At 41.7% G+C, this 21,170-nt stretch overlaps 1 protein-coding gene, 1 long non-coding RNA gene and 1 pseudogene across 2 annotated transcripts in view; 2 read left to right on the forward strand and 1 right to left on the reverse strand.

Moving 5' to 3' along the window:
- LOC117442236 (NACHT, LRR and PYD domains-containing protein 3-like) overlaps window positions 1–21,170 on the forward strand; it is a 123,494-nt gene that overhangs the window by 36,309 nt on the left and 66,015 nt on the right. The gene's annotated exons all lie outside the window — the stretch shown is intronic.
- On the reverse strand, window positions 3,498–20,900 carry LOC117442237 (uncharacterized; annotated as a pseudogene).
- LOC139433394 (uncharacterized) lies at window positions 16,246–16,690 on the forward strand. Its single transcript, XR_011642879.1, has 2 exons — window positions 16,246–16,367; window positions 16,444–16,690. It is a non-coding gene; the product is annotated as an uncharacterized lncRNA (long non-coding RNA).

A 21,170-nucleotide genomic window follows, 5' to 3' on the forward strand; every position in this document is an offset into this window, starting at 1 on the left:
AAGTGTCCCTATCCTGCTCCTGATAAGATTTATATAAGTACATTTCGGACTAAAATAAAGACTAAATTGTATAAAAGTGTAGAAAGATCAGACCTTCTGAGCAGTGGATGTGAGGTCTGCAGTACCGCCTCTGCCCACTGTGAGGCGCCACGTGTCCGCGGAACAAAGAGTCACAGGTCCCTGAGATTGAAAGAACATGTTGAGCTTTGATTTCTAAAGTGTTTCCCCTTTAAAGGCAGTATTCACCCTGCTGTACTTCTCCGTGTTTTAATGCTTGGATTATTGTTTGTTTCAAATGTTACTAAATGTTGTGAAGCCTCGCAGGGATTTAAAGGAAGCTCAGCGTTAATGACAGGAAGCAAACCACCGGGAACACTTAGTAAAGAAACACTAAGTTACACGTGTTTTGCTTTACAGATAGAAACCCACCGGCTGCACACGGATACCTCACATGTGGAAATGTCAAGTACACATGAAATAAAGCAGATTCTCTGGAAGCGTTCAAACACCTGCTCCAGGAATACTATCACGTAAAGAAAGAGCCTTCCGGAAGCCTTTCTACTCCTGGGTCTTGGAAATCACAAACATCCTGAATCCACTTTGCAAAGGGCTTTTTCAGGACATTTCAAGTATACGTTTAGTCAGAATAAAACATCCAGGAAAGGTTAAGGGCTCTGAGATTTTTAAGGAGTTCTGGGGGATTTAAGGAGGACATGTAAGGTGTTCTGATACATCTTTAAAGAGTTATAGGGAATATTTAAGGTGTTTTGATACATCTTTAAGAGGTTATAGGGATGCTTTAAGGTGTTCTGATACATGTTTAAGGGGTTACAGGGATGCTTTAAGGTGTTCTGATACATGTTTAAGGGGTTACAGGGATGCTTTAAGGTGTTCTGATACATGTTTAAGGGGTTACAGGGATGCTTTAAGGTGTTCTGATACATGTTTAAGAGGTTATAGGGATGCTTTAAGGTGTTCTGATACATGTTTAAGGGGTTACAGGGATGCTTTAAGGTGTTCTGATACATGTTTAAGAGGTTATAGGGATGCTTTAAGGTGTTCTGACACATGTTTAAGAGGTTATATGGATGCTTTAAGGTGTTCTGATACATGTTTAAGGGGTTATATGGATGCTTTAAGGTGTTCTGATACATGTTTAAGGGGTTATAGGGATGCTTTAAGGTGTTCTGATACATGTTTAAGGGGTTATAGGGATGCTTTAAGGTGTTCTGATACATGTTTAAGGGGTTATATGGATGCTTTAAGGTGTTCTGATACATGTTTAAGAGGTTATATGGATGCTTTAAGGTGTTCTGATACATGTTTAAGGGGTTATAGGGATGCTTTAAGGTGTTCTGATACATGTTTAAGGGGTTATAGGGATGCTTTAAGGTGTTCTGATACATGTTTAAGGGGTTATAGGGATGCTTTAAGGTGTTCTGATACATGTTTAAGGGGTTATATGGATGCTTTAAGGTGTTCTGACACATGTTTAAGAGGTTATATGGATGCTTTAAGGTGTTCTGATACATGTTTAAGGGGTTACAGGGAAGATGTAAGGTGTTCTGATACATGTTTAAGAGGTTACAGGGATGCTTTAAGGTGTTCTGATACATGTTTAAGAGGTTACAGGGATGCTTTAAGGTGTTCTGATACATGTTTAAGGGGTTACAGGGATGCTTTAAGGTGTTCTGATACATGTTTAAGGGGTTACAGGGATGCTTTAAGGTGTTCTGATACATCTTTAAGAGGTTATATGGATGCTTTAAGGTGTTCTGATACATGTTTAAGGGGTTACAGGGAATATTTAAGGTGTTCTGATACATGTTTAAGGGGTTATAGGGAAGATTTAAGGTGTTTTGATACATGTTTAAGGGGTTACAGGGATGCTTTAAGGTGTTCTGATACATCTTTAAGAGGTTATATGGATGCTTTAAGGTGTTCTGATACATGTTTAAGGGGTTACAGGGAATATTTAAGGTGTTCTGATACATGTTTAAGGGGTTATAGGGAAGATTTAAGGTGTTTTGATACATCTTTAAGAGGTTATGCTTTAAGGTGTTCTGATACATGTTTAAGGGGTTACAGGGATGCTTTAAGGTGTTCTGATACATGTTTAAGGGGTTACAGGGAAGATTTAAGGTGTTCTGATACATGTTTAAGGGGTTACAGGGAAGATTTAAGGTGTTCTGATACATGTTTAAGGGGTTACAGGGATGCTTTAAGGTGTTCTGATACATGTTTAAGGGGTTACAGGGATGCTTTAAGGTGTTCTGATACATGTTTAAGGGGTTACAGGGATGCTTTAAGGTGTTCTGATACATGTTTAAGGGGTTACAGGGATGCTTTAAGGCAGGGGTCTTCAACTCAAATTCAACGAGGTCCAGTTAGAGAAAATCTCCCCATGCAAAGGTCCGGAACATCAAAATGTCTAACTTGCTTCATGAATTAGTGTGATATATATTGAAGTGACCTGTAGCTTTATCAACGTCTGCATGTAATCAACAGCTGACTGCCAATCGAATAAAGAAAGTACAATTCAAAAACAACAATATTTATTGTCAATTAACATTAAATACTGTGGATGTGTGTAATGTTCCTCTCGGGCTGCATTTACAAATAAAATAGAGAAAATAAATAAAATAGCTTTTGAAAATATCTGCATCTTAAGTGTTTAATTTGAGATAAATACAATAAAGTGTAGCAGCAGCTTGAGTGTCCCTTTTTCTTTGTTAACCGTTTCACATCATGACTTAACAGTTTCAGACGATTATAGAACAACATCAGTCTTTACATCATAACAATTGAACAGTTTTAAAGTTTCTCTTTCTGTCCCTCTATATTGCAGTCCCTCACTCACTTTTTTAAAATTCAGTGCGAGAATTGAGCTCTAGCTTGTCCTGCCAGGAGTTTGTAAATCTGGGCCGACATGGAGTCAGGGCTATTCTCATACACACATGCAGGTGCTCATTGGTTACAGTGATGCAAACACACACTGTAAAAATATCCACCGTGAATTCACAATAATTACCTGGCAACTTGTTGCATGACTTTCACAGTAAGGTTCACAGCAATTTACTGTGAATGTCTTCACAGCAATGTATTGTAATTTCACATCCATGATATTACAATGCATTGTTGTAAAGGTACAACTGTATACTGTAACTTCACAGCTTCAATTACTGTGATATTACAGTATGTTACTGGGGAATTACATCATGTTGTTGTACATTAATTACAACAAGGGCCTGTACTTTTACATGTCTATTGTGAAAGTACTGCAGGAGTAGCCAGTCATTTACTGTGAATTTACAATGATACACGTGGATAACTGTAATCCCCAGCTCCAGTACTTCCTGGAGGAAGCTCATACAATGGTTTCCTGTCCAAGTTTAACAGGAAACCAAAGTGTGAGCTTCCTCCTGGAAGTACTGGAGCTGCACTACAAAAATGCACGTAATCTTATTGTACAATTAAAAACACACCAAACGCACAAATGAGGTAAAATCAATGGAAGCCCACTGGCATATTTATTGACAAAATAAACAACAGAGTAAACAAACAGGAACATGAACTAGTTCACCTCAACTATCCATAAAAAACAGATGAACCCTTAACGGATCCTTTAAACAAATAATCCTTCGCAGGTGAACCGACCGTAATGCTTCCCACTGGACTTGTCCCCGCACACCATGCAGTCTATGCAGACCAAGTCTATCAGCTTCCGGTGAAGGGTGCTCACGTGAGGGTTAATGGAGCTTCGCTTCTTTGCCTTGGAGCCTTTCTCCGGGTTGATGCCCAAGAAGCACCTGTTAAAAAGCAAAGATAAGTTTCAGTTTTAAATACACTCATGTATTGCAGGCAGCATTTATCAAGGTGTTCACCTGTGTCTTTTCCCACACCGACTGTTACTAGTCCAAACCTGTTGCATCATCCTCTCACAATAACATTATTTGTAGCCTAGCAGAGTGCCTCAGGTACCTCTAACATAAGGTTTACTTACTTATCTGAATTTTGAAGCCATACTATAATGTGAATTAAACCATTATGTCAATTTTTTAACAAGATAGCCCAGCAACATCAAGTGATGGTGTGGTCCCAATTCGCATAGTTGGTTCCAGGCTTCATACTCAAAGCATTTAATCTACTTTATGGCCTCCGTAGAAAGGCAAGGACTTAATAGCCAGATAGTGAAACACAACTTTGCATGATAAGTCTTACTGATGACATTGATCATGTGTTTGAGTGTTACAATACCTTTGGATGAACTCCAGTGTGCATGATCCAAGGGGATATTTGAGGTTGAAGACGTCGCTGCTGAATAAAGCAGCTACCCCATGCAAAAAAAATGGGTGTGGGCCCATTACCACTTGTCCCTCGGTGGATAGCATCCACCCAGAAGGCTTCATTGTGTCACCTGAAATGAACAGATACCCCGTCATGCGTTATTGTGGATAGGTACATTCCTAGAATCAATCAAAAATAATACTTGAGCTAGAGATGTCAATACCAGATCTGAGTAACTTTCATGATTGGCCAAGGAACAAAAAGCAGGAAAATATACAGTGCAGAGCATGCAAGGACATGACACAGAACCCTCCAGGTGGACAGCACTTGTCTACTCCACCATCAGTGAGGTAGGCTACTTAACAGTCACTGTAAAAGCATCAAAGGTCCCTGTGCAGATAGGAGAATCTGGCTGAACGACAAAGCAACTCCCTAGCCCTCCCCCCTCTGCCTTTATGGATAGACGGTTTAACCTCATTCCTCTATGGGTTACGAGTAGGGTTGGGTATCGTTTGAATTTCCACGATTCCGATTCTACTTTTCGATTCCGGTTCTTAACGGTTCTCGATTCCGATTCTTTGAGGGGCAGGGTAAAAAAATGATACATGCTTCTTCCACCAACAAAATTACATTTATTCGAGAAACTTTTACACAGGTTAGTTTAAAGTAATATTCACATTAATCAGTCTGTTTATATTCACTGCTATGTAACTGTAACCTGAGAACCACTGAAGCTGCAACAGTTCAACTTTTAAAAACAGTTCTTGTTGAGAAAAACAAGCATATCTGCCTCTCAGGCATACCGGGAAGAAATGTTTGAACATTTTGAAGTAAAATGCTTCAATCTGGTGCACACGCAGAATTACTAGAGACTAGATCTAGGGGGTACACCTCCAAACACCCATATGAAGAAGATCGGTTTACATTTGAATAATTAAATAACAAATAGCCTACATGTAACGCATTTTATTTTTGTTGTTCATTCAGATCTTATTTTACTATTTTATTTATGCATATTTTTTTATCTCTCCAGTTTAAAACGATATGTCTGGTTTACTGTCCTATAGTATACATTGGAATGATTTCAAACCTGTTTTATCCCAATAATTATAAAAGAGTGCCTTGGAAATATGTGTTTACATAAATTGTGATCAAAACGTTTGAGACCCACTGAGATAACTTAGACTAAAGTGAACTATCTAAGCACTGAGAGTCCTTACCTCACTGAGCTGAAGTTATCAGCCTCTCAGTCTGACTGGAGAGGACTCTCCTCCACCTCATTGTAGAAACATCTTCTTCTTCCGTAAGAGCAGCTAGCACCAGATGCTAATAACAACAGCGCCGGTTCCAGTGCACCCTCGTGAGCTGCGGTTGCCAGATAAGCCAACATCCCCCATTTTCATCACTTGCAGCGCCCATCGTACAGGGCAAATGAAAAGGGTGTTACATTTACTTAATTACTTAATTACTTAATTATGAATGTTGTTACATCAAGGCCGAAAATTAGGATGAGCACCAACGGTAAAAACATGTGTTTTCCTCCCAGAGCTGTCAGCGCAGCGCCTCCACAGATCTGGCGCCCTAGGCGAACATTTATAATGCCAGTGCGACGGGCCGGCCCTGGTCTCAGGTTACACTGTAGGAAATGTAGATACAACGCTACATTTCCCGCCCCGCTGCAGTCATGCAGTCGGCTACGGAGAGCGGCGAGAAACATTTCCTCAGGAATCGAAAAGCGGAACCGAAATTCACATTTCTAAATGATACCGTTGGAATCGAAATGTTGGAACCGGTTCCGAACCGGAACCGGTTCTCGGTACCCAACCCTAGTTACGAGCCCAGCTGGAACGAGAACATGTCAACTCGTCAGACCCCTGAATCATTGAAACAGGCTAGAGATTTTAACTAACGCGAATCGCTGAAACATATGGCGTCAGAGTATCGTAAGTGTCGTTTCACAGACTGGACTTGAATGTAGTGCAGGAGATGGAAGGCCTTCAGTCAGATTCTCCCCTCGATGCAAAGGAACACTTAAGATCTTTAGAGTAACCATTCAGTATCCTATACCTCATCGATGGTGGAGCAGAACAGGGATGTCCCAAGAGAAATTATATAACTAGAATAAAAGCAGCAGTGAAGTCTAGCCATTCAGGTCAGAAAAGCAGGAAATCCTGTATAAACAGGAAAAATCCCATCCCTGAACATTACATTACCTTGAATGATCAAGCAGGGGGTGCTTGGGAGTGCTGCAGTATTCACTACATTAGCAGCAGTGGCACAGGTCTGTAACAAAGTAACACACAATAGCATAGATTTAACATTATGCAAGGATGAAGATCGTTCATTGGTCAGAGGTAAATCAGAACATAATAAATGGTCTAATAATAATTACTTGCATTTATATAGCGCTTTTCAAGACACCCAAAGCACTTACAAATGGACGTCCACAAACCAATGTGTAGCCCCCGTCTGGGTGATGCTAAGGCAACAGCTAATCCGTGCACTACAGCTCAACACAGATCAGCTCGGCCCATTTGGAGCAACTTGGGGGTTAAGTGTCTTGCTCAAGGACACTTCCGACATGCGGACAGTCAGAGCCAGGATTCAAACCACCAACCCTACGGTCGATGAACGACCAGCTCTACCAACTGAGCTTCAGTTGCCCCTAATGTAATCACTCGTTTAGCATTTTAAATAAATTAAAAAAAACGTACATCAACTTCGAGCATCAGTTTCTCGGTAGGCTCCTTAAAGTAGACCATAAGGAGCTGGAGGATGCAGGCAGCCTTCTCCGAACCCTCTGGATCATAGCTGGCCAGAAATTCCCTGATCTTCGGGTTGTCCAGTTTCTGGCAGAAATGCAGGATGGTCTGTCCTCTCTGACCCAGGGCCTCTCGGAGCTTCTGAAGTATGTTGACGTCCGTCAGGAGGCCAAAGTGGGAGAAAAGCCCTCTCTGAGAAAAGGCCATTCCTCTTTGACCTCCAACATCGCTGGTGCAGGCATTCTGTTGAGGTACCTCCGCAGGATGATGTAGGTCCTCACCATCAGAAGTTCTGCTCTCTCTGCACCACCCATCCCTTCCTCTGTGTACAGACATACAAATACATGTTTGAGAGTACCCAAGTAACAACAATTAAATTCAATGTCCCCACCTCTGGGACATTTTGAGTGTCAAACCTTTAATTTCATGCTCTCATCATTACTCATTCTGAATATTAAGGTGGCCTTTTTGTTTAATGTGGGATGTTTATTTAGGTGTCAATTCACCAAAAAGAAAGTAGATTGCATGCCTGAGTAGATGTTCCGCAGATCCCTTTTCGAATCCTCCAACGTTGCCTCGGTCTCCCCCTCTGGTAACTCTGCTGGGCACCACCTCACACACCTAGGGATAGGAATCATAGGTTGACATCCAATATATTTACAGTGGAACATTGTTGTGCGTGGTAACTAGTTACCTACCCAAACATAATTCAATCTGCCTGACACTGAAGAGGATGGTTGGCCTCTCTGATGACCTTGAAAAAAGGAGACCAGAGAAAGGAGAAATTACAAAGGCAACCAACAAAAGGAATTTTTCAGTTTGCATGCAGATTATGAACATGCTGTAAAGGTGTTCAAGGTCAGGTAGTCGAGCATCCCATTTAGACGAGACCGCAGTCACACAATCATATCGAAATGTTAACTACCTTAGCTGCAACAACACTCGAACAGTCACTAGCAATTTCCTCGAGGATGGCGCACGCACACCAGGATCACGAGGATGTCAAATCTGGAATAGAGGCAGTAAAAAACCACCACAGGGAAGCAAGAGAGGTAAGCTCACATAAATGTACTGTCAAACAGTATTGGATGAAGTGATTAATCTCAGGTGTGCTGCACAGGTAACAAATGTCTGAGCTTCAGTACTTCATGGAGGGAAGCACTGGAGCTGGGGACTGCAGTTATGCACAGTCTATAAACTACGGTCTGTGTTGCATACTAGGCCTACCTCCAACTAGGAAGCAATCCGTGGATTGGATTTAGGATTTAGGCAATACACCTCGTCGCGTCGGTCAACACCAGGCAGGCAATCAGTAGGCCTAGAGGAAGATACAAGATACAATATCTGTTTATTCGCCATGTAGTTTTACAACATACTAGAAATGTGTTGCTGGTAGGTACTGACATAAAGACAACATTGGACAGGGACAAGACAGGACAAGTGCAAAACAGGACAGTGTACAAAATGCAGGTAAAAGTGGAAGCTAATTTAGGCTAGAATAGTATAGAAGTAAAATAAGATTTAAAAAAAACGTGTTTTCAGAGAAATGACATTACGCATTGCAATAACCTATAAACATTGCGAACCTGTAAACATTGTGAAGAGGTAAGGGAGAGAGAGTTTGGTAATCCTTTATCATCCAGAGTAGTGTTGATGAAAGTATTGAGTGATTGAAACTTTGCTCGCTAGGCGAGGCTTAAACTCTAAGTAAGCCACAGGCTACAATGAGGCTACAAAATAGTTCAACTTTTTATGTCTGAGCATGTTTTGAGAGCAGTGTTAAATCAGACTTCGGTTCAACCTGGTTCAACCAGCTACGAAATGGACCAATCTGCACAATGACTACTTTTACTGTCGCTATTTCGATGATAATACTTAAAGCAAAATGTAATTTTACTTGTATAATACTTCAATTTGATATAAAAGACAGTTTGTTTTTCATCTGGTTTCAAATAAACAAAGTCTTGGCTTTCAGAATATTAAACTTGTTTTGGAAAATTCAGATGATAAATACAACTTTGAAGCTTCGGCATAATTACAAGCGGAGAACGGACTAATGTAACGTCACAGCAAGCATAACAACAGCCGGTGTTTCTTGTGAGGGTTTCCCCGGTACACAAACGCAAAAATACACAAACACACTCACTCGCGAGCTTCCCCCAGACCAGTAATACAAACGAAAACGTGTCTTCGGGTCAATGTGACTGATTTCGATAGAGCAAGTCACATTTGGTTTAGGCACGAAACATACAGTAGAAATAAATCGCTCGGTGTCGAATCAATAGATTATATTTCGTAACTATAACACGAAATGCCGTGAGAGCTTCATCCTCTGAGCACCACACGATGGCGACTGTAACGCACATATTAACATAGGTACGCTCCTCTGAAATGATTGTCCCCTGCAATTATTATTATCCCTCATCGAGTTCGCTATTCAGCTAGCTAACGTTAGCTTAAACAAACGTAACATGCAACGTTAGCCTAATCTAAAATGCTCTACTCCGGCGTACCTTTCATGTGGCTCGTCAGCGCAGACTCTCGCATCGTTATTTTTGCAAACTTTGCAGGAGGCTACTCGTGGGCTTGACCCTCGTCTTAGCCATGGCTTGTATTTGTCTTCTGCTAGCCAACGCTCGTTGAAACGGCAACCTCCTGTCCTGGCACACAGTCATCTATCTCTCATCAGAATGCCCAGGTCACACGTGACGTAAAACACTTGCAGGTCGCGCGCATAGCGCGGGAAGGCCGCAGCGGAGCTGTTTTATGTAGAAGCGAAGCAATTCTTTTCTTTTAATCTAAAAAGCAAACTATTCAGTCGGACAGCAATTTATTGTAAAAGTAAAGCATTTACATTTTCAAGCACTTTATCTCAATTTCAAGCACCATTCCCAAAATTCAAGCACTTTCCCAACCTTGAAAACACCACGTCAAATTTCAAGCATTTTCAAGGATTTCAAGCACCCGTACGAACCCCGAGTAGTACAGTTAAAACCTTAACGATCCGAATAATTGATTAATAGTTTCATTAATCGATAATCAAATTAGTCGTTTGATGCAGCCCGAGTGATGACACGTGGTGACACCAATGTGCAATAGGGTCTGTGACGAATTCATTAAGAACATTGTAAGAGCAACTAACGTTACCAACTTTGACACCGATTTAGATTAGGTCTAATTTGATTAGACAATGTCATGAAACCACCATGCACCTAGCACAATAAACATTCATTAGCTAGCTAACATCAGCTAACCTACTAGTAAGTTAGTTAGACCATGGCGTCAGAATACAAACTTAGCAGCAATGCTAAGCTAACTAGCGTATACCAATGGCAATTATGCCAGTCTTACCTGTTAAAGTATTCATTGTTCACTCTTTCATTCGAATACAGCATAAGCCTTCTGCCAACAAATGGAACAGTCAGCAACAGTTGGCTGGCTAGCACCAGAGCCATCTACCATAGCCATATACGGCGCTGGCTAGCACTAGCTAGGCTAACGTTAAGGCCACCTGCTTGAAGGTGGACATGGCTGCTATCAAGCTAACGCTAGCTATCTATTCGCTACCATGTACAAACCAACACGACACTACTCCACTGGCGTTCGCAATCGAAAGCACATAATATCCACCACTAATCCACATTATGGGCAGTACTTACTTGCTGTTTACCGATGGTAACCGCTTTGGAGAAACTCACAGATGTTCACCTTGACTGTTGCCTCCGTGCGAATTTTCGAAAGGATCGAGGCATCTCTGTTAGGAGGCTTTGGGTTCCTCAAAGCGCGATATGATTGGCCGTTCGAGCGATGACGTTCCGTTTCGTCCCTTCAAACGTGACACCTACGGTTAACAGGCAAACCAGTGGACCAGCGCCACAAATACCCAGAAATTACGTTTTTTCTGGCGTGTATGTCACGTGATCTTCAACTTTCTCAGCAGAATAAAATAAATATAAATATATCAGCAATTAAACAACATATTCCATTTCTTTTCACACAATACGTCTCCTTTCAGTATCAACACTAATTCGGCTGACTTATATATTTGATCCAATTGGTAAATAGGGACACCTAGTGGTTAAAGCACGTTATTGAAATGTTTTGTTAAATAATCTTTAATAACCTGACTTTGGAAAGGGCTGGAAAGATAATTTTTTCACCAGGGGCGTCTAAATAGGGCCCAGATAAGGTATCTGGAATATGGGAACCGTAACCCACCCAGACATTTTTTTTCAATCTAATGTCAAACTCACACAAAATCCTGTCTCGAGCTAAGGATTGGACACCCTTTGGTGAGGGAGGGAGAGAAAATTGAAAAAAATTGAAAAAAGGTGTTTGGCGCTCCGAGAATTTGAGAGTGTGTTGCTTAACTTGTGTGGAACCCGCTTGCAAAATTTGGGGCCGCTGTGACCTTCAACCAAGTCTCAAACTAAGGTTAAAGGTCATGTTTTCATGGCTCTCAGTACTCTAGACGGCACAAAGGAAGGTCTGACAGCTTTGAGCTTGGTGTCGTTGGAATCGCCTCGAAGAGTACATGCAGATTCATCCCTCTGCTGCTCCGAATGTCAAACGTTATGGCTTAAAACGGGACAAAGCCTTCCATTAAGCCGCTTTCACTCTCGCTCTTGTGGTGACAGAGCACGCCAATTTCCCCGCATGCTAGGCAGACAAGAGTATTCTAGTTAGCTTCGGTTTGATGTGGAGATGTGATTTGATGTGTCGTTTGTCCCCCAACTCCTCTCCAAAGTTGAGATATGTAATAAAATACTCAGGGGAGTTTCCTGAATTTTCATGCCGAAAGCCAAGCACTAGGCCCTGGGTAAATTAAGACGCTGATTTGGGGCACTTTTTGCACTTTCCCTGGTGCTAGAAACTCAAGTCAGGAATCCCTGGAATCGTTGTAAAAATACATTTCTAGCTAAACGTAATTGAGAATGCAGTTTAGTTCTGTGGGAACGTAATTTTTAGGAGACAGGGTTGCCAGGACACACGCCGGTTAGAATAGTCTATTCTGCACATGTGCAATGGTGCACAATTCAAATTTTACAGTAATGAGTTGTGCTCTTTATATACAGTCTATCATGGTTGTGCTAAGATGATTTTGAGTACAGTGCTTTACTGTGAAATAATAGTTAAATAATGTGAAATCCAATTCTACTGTTTTATAGATATTTTGTTGTGATATTACAGGGGCTTTTGATTACAATATTTCTCTGTAATATGCTACTCTTAAATGCTGTGAAATCCTTGCAATTTTTACAATGTTGTTGTGATATTACAACATTTGATGTGATATTACAGAGGATTTTGATTGCAGTATTTTATTGTGAAATAATAGTTAAATGCTGTGAAATCCAAGGATACAGTCATTTTTACATGTATTTGTTGGGATATTACAGGGGGCCTTGATTACAATATGTCACTGTAAAATAATACTGTTAAATGTTGTGAAATGCTGGTAATTGTTTACAGTGCAGGTATGGTGAAAAAAGAGAGAACTATTCGAAGCAGGAAAAAGACAGCGTAATATACCATCTGACCCTGTGCTATAATGCTTCAATTAACTGGCGTTTCTTTATAATATATTCAGATCAATAGGAGACAGAGATGTTAAGTTAAAAATCAAGGGTTTTTATTATTATTTACAGCAGGGGTGGGGAACCTTTTTCCTTTCAATTTGTAAAACATCCTCCGAGGGTCGTACAAATGATTGAACTCAACCTCTGCTTAAAAAAACAAAAATCACAGCCCATTCATTTGGCCTTTCTTTCATGCTGTGCAAAGAAAAAGCAACCTCTTCATCCAGATATCTCACCATGACTCACGTATGCATGCATGTAAGCATATTTTACAAATCACTCCCCTTTTAAACTCTATTCTTGTTATTTTTAACAACTTTTTTGTTCCAGTCTCATTAATAACTATAATGATCATATCAAGGTGTGCCTTAACCTCACTGAGCTGAGGTTATGTGAGCCTCTCAGGAGAGAGCTCTCTTCCACCTGGTTGTGGAAAAGCTCTTTAAATTCGTTAGCATAGCTAGCTAACCAGATGCTAATAACAACAGATCGCCACTGTGCTTACAACTAAAGACACAGCCACGCAAACACTGCGGCATGTGTACGGCTCCTTAAGGGTATTGCAATATTTGAAGAGCTGGAGCGGCGTTCCGGTGCTTTCTGTCAGCACTCCTTTCAGACGAGACATACCACGTGAAGACACCTTACGCTAGTGTTGTGTTCAAGGAACCTGTCCTTGGCCAGGAAAAACAGGTACTCGCTTGTTTAATTATTTTTGCGGTCTAGATTTCTTCTTATTTTTTGAAGTGTGAAGTTGTCCGACTGACGTACGGACTCCCCCCCCCCCACCCCCAAAACGAAAACTCTTCCGTTCTCCACGAATTACACAAGTCACCCAAATCAGCGTTAAGAAAGCGGGAGGCGCCGAAAAATCCCCTATTAATGTATTGATTATAGCTCCGGGTCCGTATAGGTCGGCGTCTGGGTCCGGATCCGGAACGCGGTCCGCCTGTTGCCGACCCCTGCTTTAAGGTGTTCTGATACATGTTTAAGGGGTTACAGGGAAGATTTAAGGTGTTTTGATAAACCTTTAAGATGTTTCAGGGAAGATTTGAGGACTCTGATATTTTTAAGGGGTTTCGGGGGACCTGGAGGGGATTTAAACAGTTCTTATTATTTTTAAAGATATATTTGTGTATCTAGAGCAGTGCTTCTCAAAGTGTGGTCCGCGGACCACTGGTGGTCCGTGAGCGTCCGTGAGTATATTGGTAACATTTCACATTTGAAAGAAATACATTTATTTAAGTTTTTCGCACTCTCGCGGGAATATCTCCGCAATGGAGCGAGCTTAAGTTTCACTTTCGATTGCATGAAATAGCCCAGATAAACACCTTCGTCACACATGTGGCCACTTGTTTGTACCATTTTCAGGCGATTTGTAAAAAACGATGTGTTTTTGAATATTTCTGGAGTTAGGTAGTCCGTGAGTGTTTTTTTATTGGTTAGGTGGTCCTTGGTATGAAAAAGTTTGAGAAACACTGATCTAGAGAATATTGAATGTGATAATTTTAAGGGGTGTCAGGGATGAGATTTAAGGTGTTCTTATTAAATCCGAGTGATATAAAGAGCCTTTAAGGGATAATTTAAGGGTTTTTAAGTGTTTAAAACCAGGCTTTATGGGAGCTCCTTAAGAGATAAGGGGTTTTCAGCAGAGGTTCCAGATGTTGTTAAGGGGTTTCAAGGAGCACACCATAATGTCTTATATGAAAGGGTTTTCTTAAGGGGGATTTTAAGGGGTTTTATTTGAACACATTCCACTGTGAGAGCACTATCAGGTGTTTTCATACGAAGAGGAAGGATCACCAAAATAAAATGTGTATTATCATTTTTTTTAAATAATGCTTTAAATTTAAAGAATGAAAATATTTTATAATGTAATTTATATTTGAGATAAACCTAAATGCAAACATGTTTCCTCCTCCTCCTCCTCCTCCTCCGCTTTCTGTCCCCAGAACCAGATCTCTCAGGTCTTCTGGGTCTGCTTTCTGTCCCCAGAACCTTCAGGTCTTCTGGTCTGCTTTCTGTCCCCAGAACCAGAACTCTCAGGTCTTCTGGTCTGCTTTCTGCCCCCAGAACCAGAACTCTCAGATCTTCTGGGTCTGCTTTCTGCCCCCAGAACCAGAACTCTCAGATCTTCTGGGTCTGCTTTCTGTCGCCAGAACCAGAACTCTCAGGTCTTCTGGTCTGCTTTCTGTCCCCAGAACCAGAACTCTCAGGTCTTCTGGTCTGCTTTCTGTCCCAAGAACCAGAACTCTCAGGTCTTCTGGTCTGCTTTCTGTCCCCAGAACCAGAACTCTGAGCTCTTCTGGGTCTGCTTTCTGTCCCCAGAACCTTCAGGTCTTCTTGTCTGCTTTCTGTCGCCAGAACCAGAACTCTCAGGTCTTCTGGGTCTGCTTTCTGTCCCCAGAACCAGAACTCTCAGGTCTTCTGGTCTGCTTTCTGCCCCCAGAACCAGAACTCTCAGATCTTCTGGGTCTGCTTTCTGTCCCCAGAACCTTCAGGTCTTCTTGTCTGCTTTCTGTCGCCAGAACCAGAACTCTCAGGTCTTCTGGGTCTGCTTTCTGTCCCCAGAACCAGAACTCTCAGGTCTTCTGGTCTGCTTTCTGCCCCCAGAACCAGAACTCTCAGATCTTCTGGGTCTGCTTTCTGTCCCCAGAACCTTCAGGTCTTCTTGTCTGCTTTCTGTCGCCAGAACCAGAACTCTCAGGTCTTCTGGGTCTGCTTTCTGTCCCCAGAACCAGAACTCTCAGGTCTTCTGGTCTGCTTTCTGTCCCAAGAACCAGAACTCTCAGGTCTTCTGGTCTGCTTTCTGTCCCCAGAACCAGAACTCTGAGCTCTTCTGGTCTGCTTTCTGTCTCCAGAACCAGAACTCTGAGCTCTTCTGGGTCTGCTTTCTGTCTCCAGAACCAGAACTCTCAGGTCTTCTGGTCTGCTTTCTGTCCGCAGAACCAGAACTCTCAGATCTTCTGGGTCTGCTTTCTGTCTCCAGAACCAGAACTCTCAGGTCTTCTGGTCTGCTTTCTGTCTCCAGAACCAGAACTCTCAGGTCTTCTGGTCTGCTTTCTGTCCCCAGAACCAGAACTCTCAGATCTTCTGGGTCTGCTTTCTGTCCCCAGAACCAGAACTCTCAGGTCTTCTGGTCTGCTTTCTGCCCCCAGAACCAGAACTCTCAGATCTTCTGGGTCTGCTTTCTGTCCCCAGAACCTTCAGGTCTTCTTGTCTGCTTTCTGTCGCCAGAACCAGAACTCTCAGGTCTTCTGGGTCTGCTTTCTGTCCCCAGAACCAGAATTCTCAGGTCTTCTGGTCTGCTTTCTGTCCCAAGAACCAGAACTCTCAGGTCTTCTGGTCTGCTTTCTGTCCCCAGAACCAGAACTCTGAGCTCTTCTGGGTCTGCTTTCTGTCTCCAGAACCAGAACTCTCAGGTCTTCTGGTCTGCTTTCTGTCCGCAGAACCAGAACTCTCAGATCTTCTGGGTCTGCTTTCTGTCTCCAGAACCAGAACTCTCAGGTCTTCTGGTCTGCTTTCTGTCCCCAGAACCAGAACTCTCAGATCTTCTGGGTCTGCTTTCTGTCCCCAGAACCAGAACTCTCAGGTCTTCTGGTCTGCTTTCTGGTCTGCTTTCTGTCCCCAGAACCAGAACTCTCAGGTCTTCTGGTCTGCTTTCTGTCCCCAGAACCAGAACTCTCAGATCTTCTGGATCTGCTTTGTGTCCCCAGAACCAGAACTCTCAGGTCTTCAGGTCTGCTTTCTGTCTCCAGAACCAGAACTCTCAGGTCTTCTGGTCTGCTTTCTGTCCCCAGAACCAGAACTCTCAGGTCTGCTTTCTGTCTCCAGAACCAGAACTAAACCTGTAGTAGTCCAGTTGTTACTCTCCAAACATCTGGAACAAACTCCCAGAAACCTGCAGGTCTTGCTTCATGTTTCTTTGAGTCTCTTCTCTTTTGAACGACTCGTTTGAAAAGCCATCTGATGACGTGTTTCCGCTGCACTGGTTCTGAACGCTCTGAATGTCTTTGGTTTGTTTAAAGCTCTTTGAATAGCCTCGTGTTGAAAGCTGCTGTACTCTTAAAACGACTGGGTTAAAAAATAACCCAATAATAACCCAGCTGCTGAGTCACTATCGGACAGAACACGCGCTGATCATCTTAACCCATGTGCTGGGTTGTTCATTTGACCCAAGCTAGTGATTGAAATTAACTATATTGTTGGGCTAAATAGAATATAATAATAATGTATAATAGTGTAATGAATTATCTCCAAACACACCGTATACATATATAAAAATGCATTTATTGATAATTTGACAAATCGCTTTGGCAAATCGCCAACATTCCATTTTCCACTATAAAACAACAATGCATGTTAGCACAATACAAATTCAATATATTTAACTCTTTTAAATAAATATAAAAACACCTTAAAAACAGTGCCAGGGTCTTGAGAAATATCTGTGTATTTTAACCATCACTTATGAGTGAACACAATTTTCAGGAACAGTTCTGCGTATTAATTTAACACATGGACCATAAAGACCCAATACATATAAAAGTATTAGGGATGCACGATATTGGTTTTTTGAAACCGATACCGATAACTTCCTGCTTCTCAAGACCGATACCAAAAAAATGTTACGCCACTAATTATTTTAACGCATGTGTATTTTTTTTCCTCGGCCGCCCCGTAGTTTCAGAGCGCATCGAGTTTAAAATGACATCTACAAGCTGATGCTGACAGCCCCGCTCCTGCCGCCCGCTTGCTGCAGACCACACTTTCACGCTCACCGGCAGGCACCGACTGGATCTGGAGGACCGGGAGGGTGTGTGTATGTGTGGCCCGAGCGAGCGAGACTGTTACTATTAGCTAGTTGTAACTAAGAAACTGGCAACTGAATATGTATTTACAGTAGTGGTGCACGATAATTATCGGCCCGATAATTATATTATGAATTATGACGTCATCCAGATAAAAGTATTAATAGCCCCGATAATATATAATATATTTTTTGGGTACAAAAAAAAGAAAAACATACTGCGGTGTGGGTGGGTTGGGATGAGGGGCGCTTGTTTTTCACTCGGCTCCTCCCGTGTTGCCAGTACTGTGGTGTTAGTGGTTTAGGAAGAAGGGAGTTCTTCACAAATCCAGCGCTCCCTAACTCATGCCTGGCTGTGACGTAAATGGCGTGCGGCCGTGAAGCCAGGACAGCAAACAAACATGTTGTTGAAGTTCCACGAGGAGGGAAGAAGCAACGAGCTATAATACTTCCAACCTGATCAGTCGCCTGAAACATCGCCATGGCTACGATGGTGTGTTAAAAGCGTACGAAGACGCCTGCGCTGCTAAACTAGCGGCAAACCCAAAGCCAGCTGCAAAGGCACCGGGGCTTTCACCTATCCACGAGGCTTTTGAAAAAGGCAAGAAGTTTATTTGGGAAAATAAATATGGTCACTTTGAAGAGAGAAACTGTTCTTGGCTTTGTTTTGTTCATAGTAGTAATGCTCATGTCATCTGCTCACTACTAGTCTCTTTTTACCACCAGGTGTGCAAAAACTACAGGTACATTTAATATATATATATATATATATATATATTATATTATTATCGGTATCGGTCTTGAAAAGCAGGAAGTTATCGGTTTCAAAAAACCAATATCGTGCATCCCTAATTTACAGTATGATCTCTCCCTACTACACATACAAAAACATATGGGGAACACGAGAGATGACTTTGTATTGAACACCGGTGCTGCGGGAAAGAAAGCCCTCTCTTGATTGTTTATTTTATTAAATCACGTGGGCCCGTTTTTTACACTGAAACCTAAAGAGCTTAATTTCAAATAAATCCTAAAGTAGAATTCAACACCTCTGAAGTGTTGCAGTAAAGGGAGATTATGTTCAACATGTCCATCGCGTACCTTACAATAAGTACAATTCTTATAGCAATATTCAAATCGTGGAACGAGACCCTGAACGGGATGTGAGCAACACGAGAGATGATGTTTGATTAACACCTCAGTGACAGAATCAAGCTTTGCTGACACCAGCACAGTTCATACTTTTTCAAACTCAATCTATCATTTCTTATATAATGTTTTCACTATAACAATTCAAATAATTGTCTGCCTGCGATAGAGCTCCTGAAACAATGTAACAAGATAAACTATGTTTGTTGGTGATCTGTCACATACATTGAAAACAGTTCTTATGCTGACTGACATGCCACAGCCTCAGAGACGTGGAGTCATCCTCATGCAGACATGCAGGCAGAGCACGAGGACATGGACGTCACCTTGCTCCTCGAGTGTGAGAACATCTTTGTTTTACTTTGGATGCTAAACAGTATAACCACACAACAACTGATATCACAAGAAAGGGCTCTTCCACGACCGCAGAGATCAACATTTTGACAAAGATAATCCACTCTAGTATGAGAATAAAACACCAAGAGGCATAACCGACTCACCTGGAGGTCATAGGAGGCGAATAGCTGATCCAGAACTTCAGCTTCCTTTCCTTTCCTTGCCGCCTTCTTCCTGAACAGTAGTGCTGGGGGGAAACGATTATTTCAAAAACGATTAATCGGGCGATAATTTGATCGATTAGTCGACTAATCTAACGATTATTTTTCTGTTGTTCAATTCATAAAAAACGTTTTTTTTCGCGATACTGTGTCTCAGGGGATCTTAATATTTAACAAACTATTAATGTGTTATACCAGATTAACGGAATAATCTCAGCGAACTGACGATACAAACCATGTTTACCAAAACAAAACACAAGTCTCATAAGAAGCATCTAAATGACCCATGAGCGAAAAATGCTAACGGACATTGGCACAGAACTCAAGATAAAAGTACCCTTATTACTTATCGTAGCTGCACAGACAAGATATCCGATTAAAGCTGAGACTCCACAGATTATGTAGGTATATAGTATCATCACTGAATGATCCGGACTCGCGACAGGGGAAGCAAATACAGACATCACAACACGTACCTTTACAGAGCTTCTAGGGAGATCGTCTCACCACCGTAGCTGTCGATCTGATCAAAAGACGTGTTCAATGGCATTAAAATGAGAAAAAACGCGGCTGAATCGGTTACTCCATAGGTTTTTAACGTCTATGTATAAAAAAACGATTGAATTTATAATCCATAATTCCATTTTTATGTAAAAATCGGAGAGCAAATGCTAGCTGCTAATGGTAGCCACCACAGCTAGCTGCCGCTTTAAATGTTCCAACATAGCCGCTGTGCTCGTGTGATATGCCAACTCCATTTGGCAAAGACTGCAAATGACAATATCTTTGCGTTTTGGACTAACTTTAAAATATTCCCATGCTTTTGAAGACCTAGGGCGAGATGTTTTCGTTTGAGGGCTTCGTGCGCAATCCTGTGAGGAGGAGGTGGTAGCCGTTTCAGTCTCCATTGTGTTTGAAGTGCGATTGCGAACTGCTTGTTGCTTTGTTTACACACCCACGTGTGTGTAGCGACGCGTCGACGCGGAAATATGTCGTCGACGATATTTTGAAGTCGACAATAGATAGAAATACTTTATTATCGGCTACTTATCGTAACTGCACATACAAGATATCAGATTAAAGCTGAGATTCCACAGATTCTAGAAGTATTAGTATCATCACTGCACGATCATTGCCTTTGCTGAGTTACATGTATTTGAAAACGCTGGGGGTATAAATTACCTTGTAAAATGAATAGTCTAGTGTTTCAAGTTAGCTTGCTTTTACAAACATGCAGAATGCACGGTTATGGTACATTGTAGTGGATCAAATTAATCCTCTATGCCTCTAAGTTAATAAAACATGCCCAGAAATGCGGTAAAAAAAGAAGAAAGAAAACGTGCCGCCTGCCGCCATTTCAGGTTCGACTTTTCCAGAAACGCAACACAAACGTTCCACTTTGAGATATAACTTAAAACAATATAAAAATACTGTCTTACACATAAGTTAAATCATTTTTCAAGTGAGGCAGATATTAAATGTAGGCTAGCTAACAAGAGCTCAAATCAAACTAACACACCATGCGACACAAAGTGCATTAGTACACGTCCATATGCAGACATTAATAACACATCATTTAAATACTGTGCAAAGGCAAGACGTGACTCACCAGAGTAGTGCGGCCAAAAAAAAGGATCACGATTCCGGCAGTGAGAGCACGGTGGGCAAAGTATTCTTAAAAGTCTGAGCGACTTCAACAGAGGCGAGGGGCTAATGGCGGATTCTGGTGAAGGCATGGGCGATAGAACGTCTCGGCACGTCGGGGGCGGAGCACATACGTGATGACGTCAGACCAGCGTCAGACAGATTCAGTAAACACGTTTGAGTACTATCACCAATATGACCCTAAGTGGGTGAACACTGTATACACAATATTAAAAATCAGTTCATAGTCATCAGAAAATTAGCGGTGAAGTAACTTTTTTAAATGTGTGAGTTAAAACAACCCATTTTCTTTCAGAAGCTGGTAATGTTCGGTCTCACACAGCGTGCAAGAACATGGTGATTCTGTGAAATCACTGGTGAT

This window comes from Pseudochaenichthys georgianus, unplaced genomic scaffold, assembly GCF_902827115.2.
Source record: "Pseudochaenichthys georgianus unplaced genomic scaffold, fPseGeo1.2 scaffold_373_arrow_ctg1, whole genome shotgun sequence".
In the NCBI taxonomy this organism is placed as follows: Eukaryota; Metazoa; Chordata; class Actinopteri; order Perciformes; family Channichthyidae; genus Pseudochaenichthys; species Pseudochaenichthys georgianus.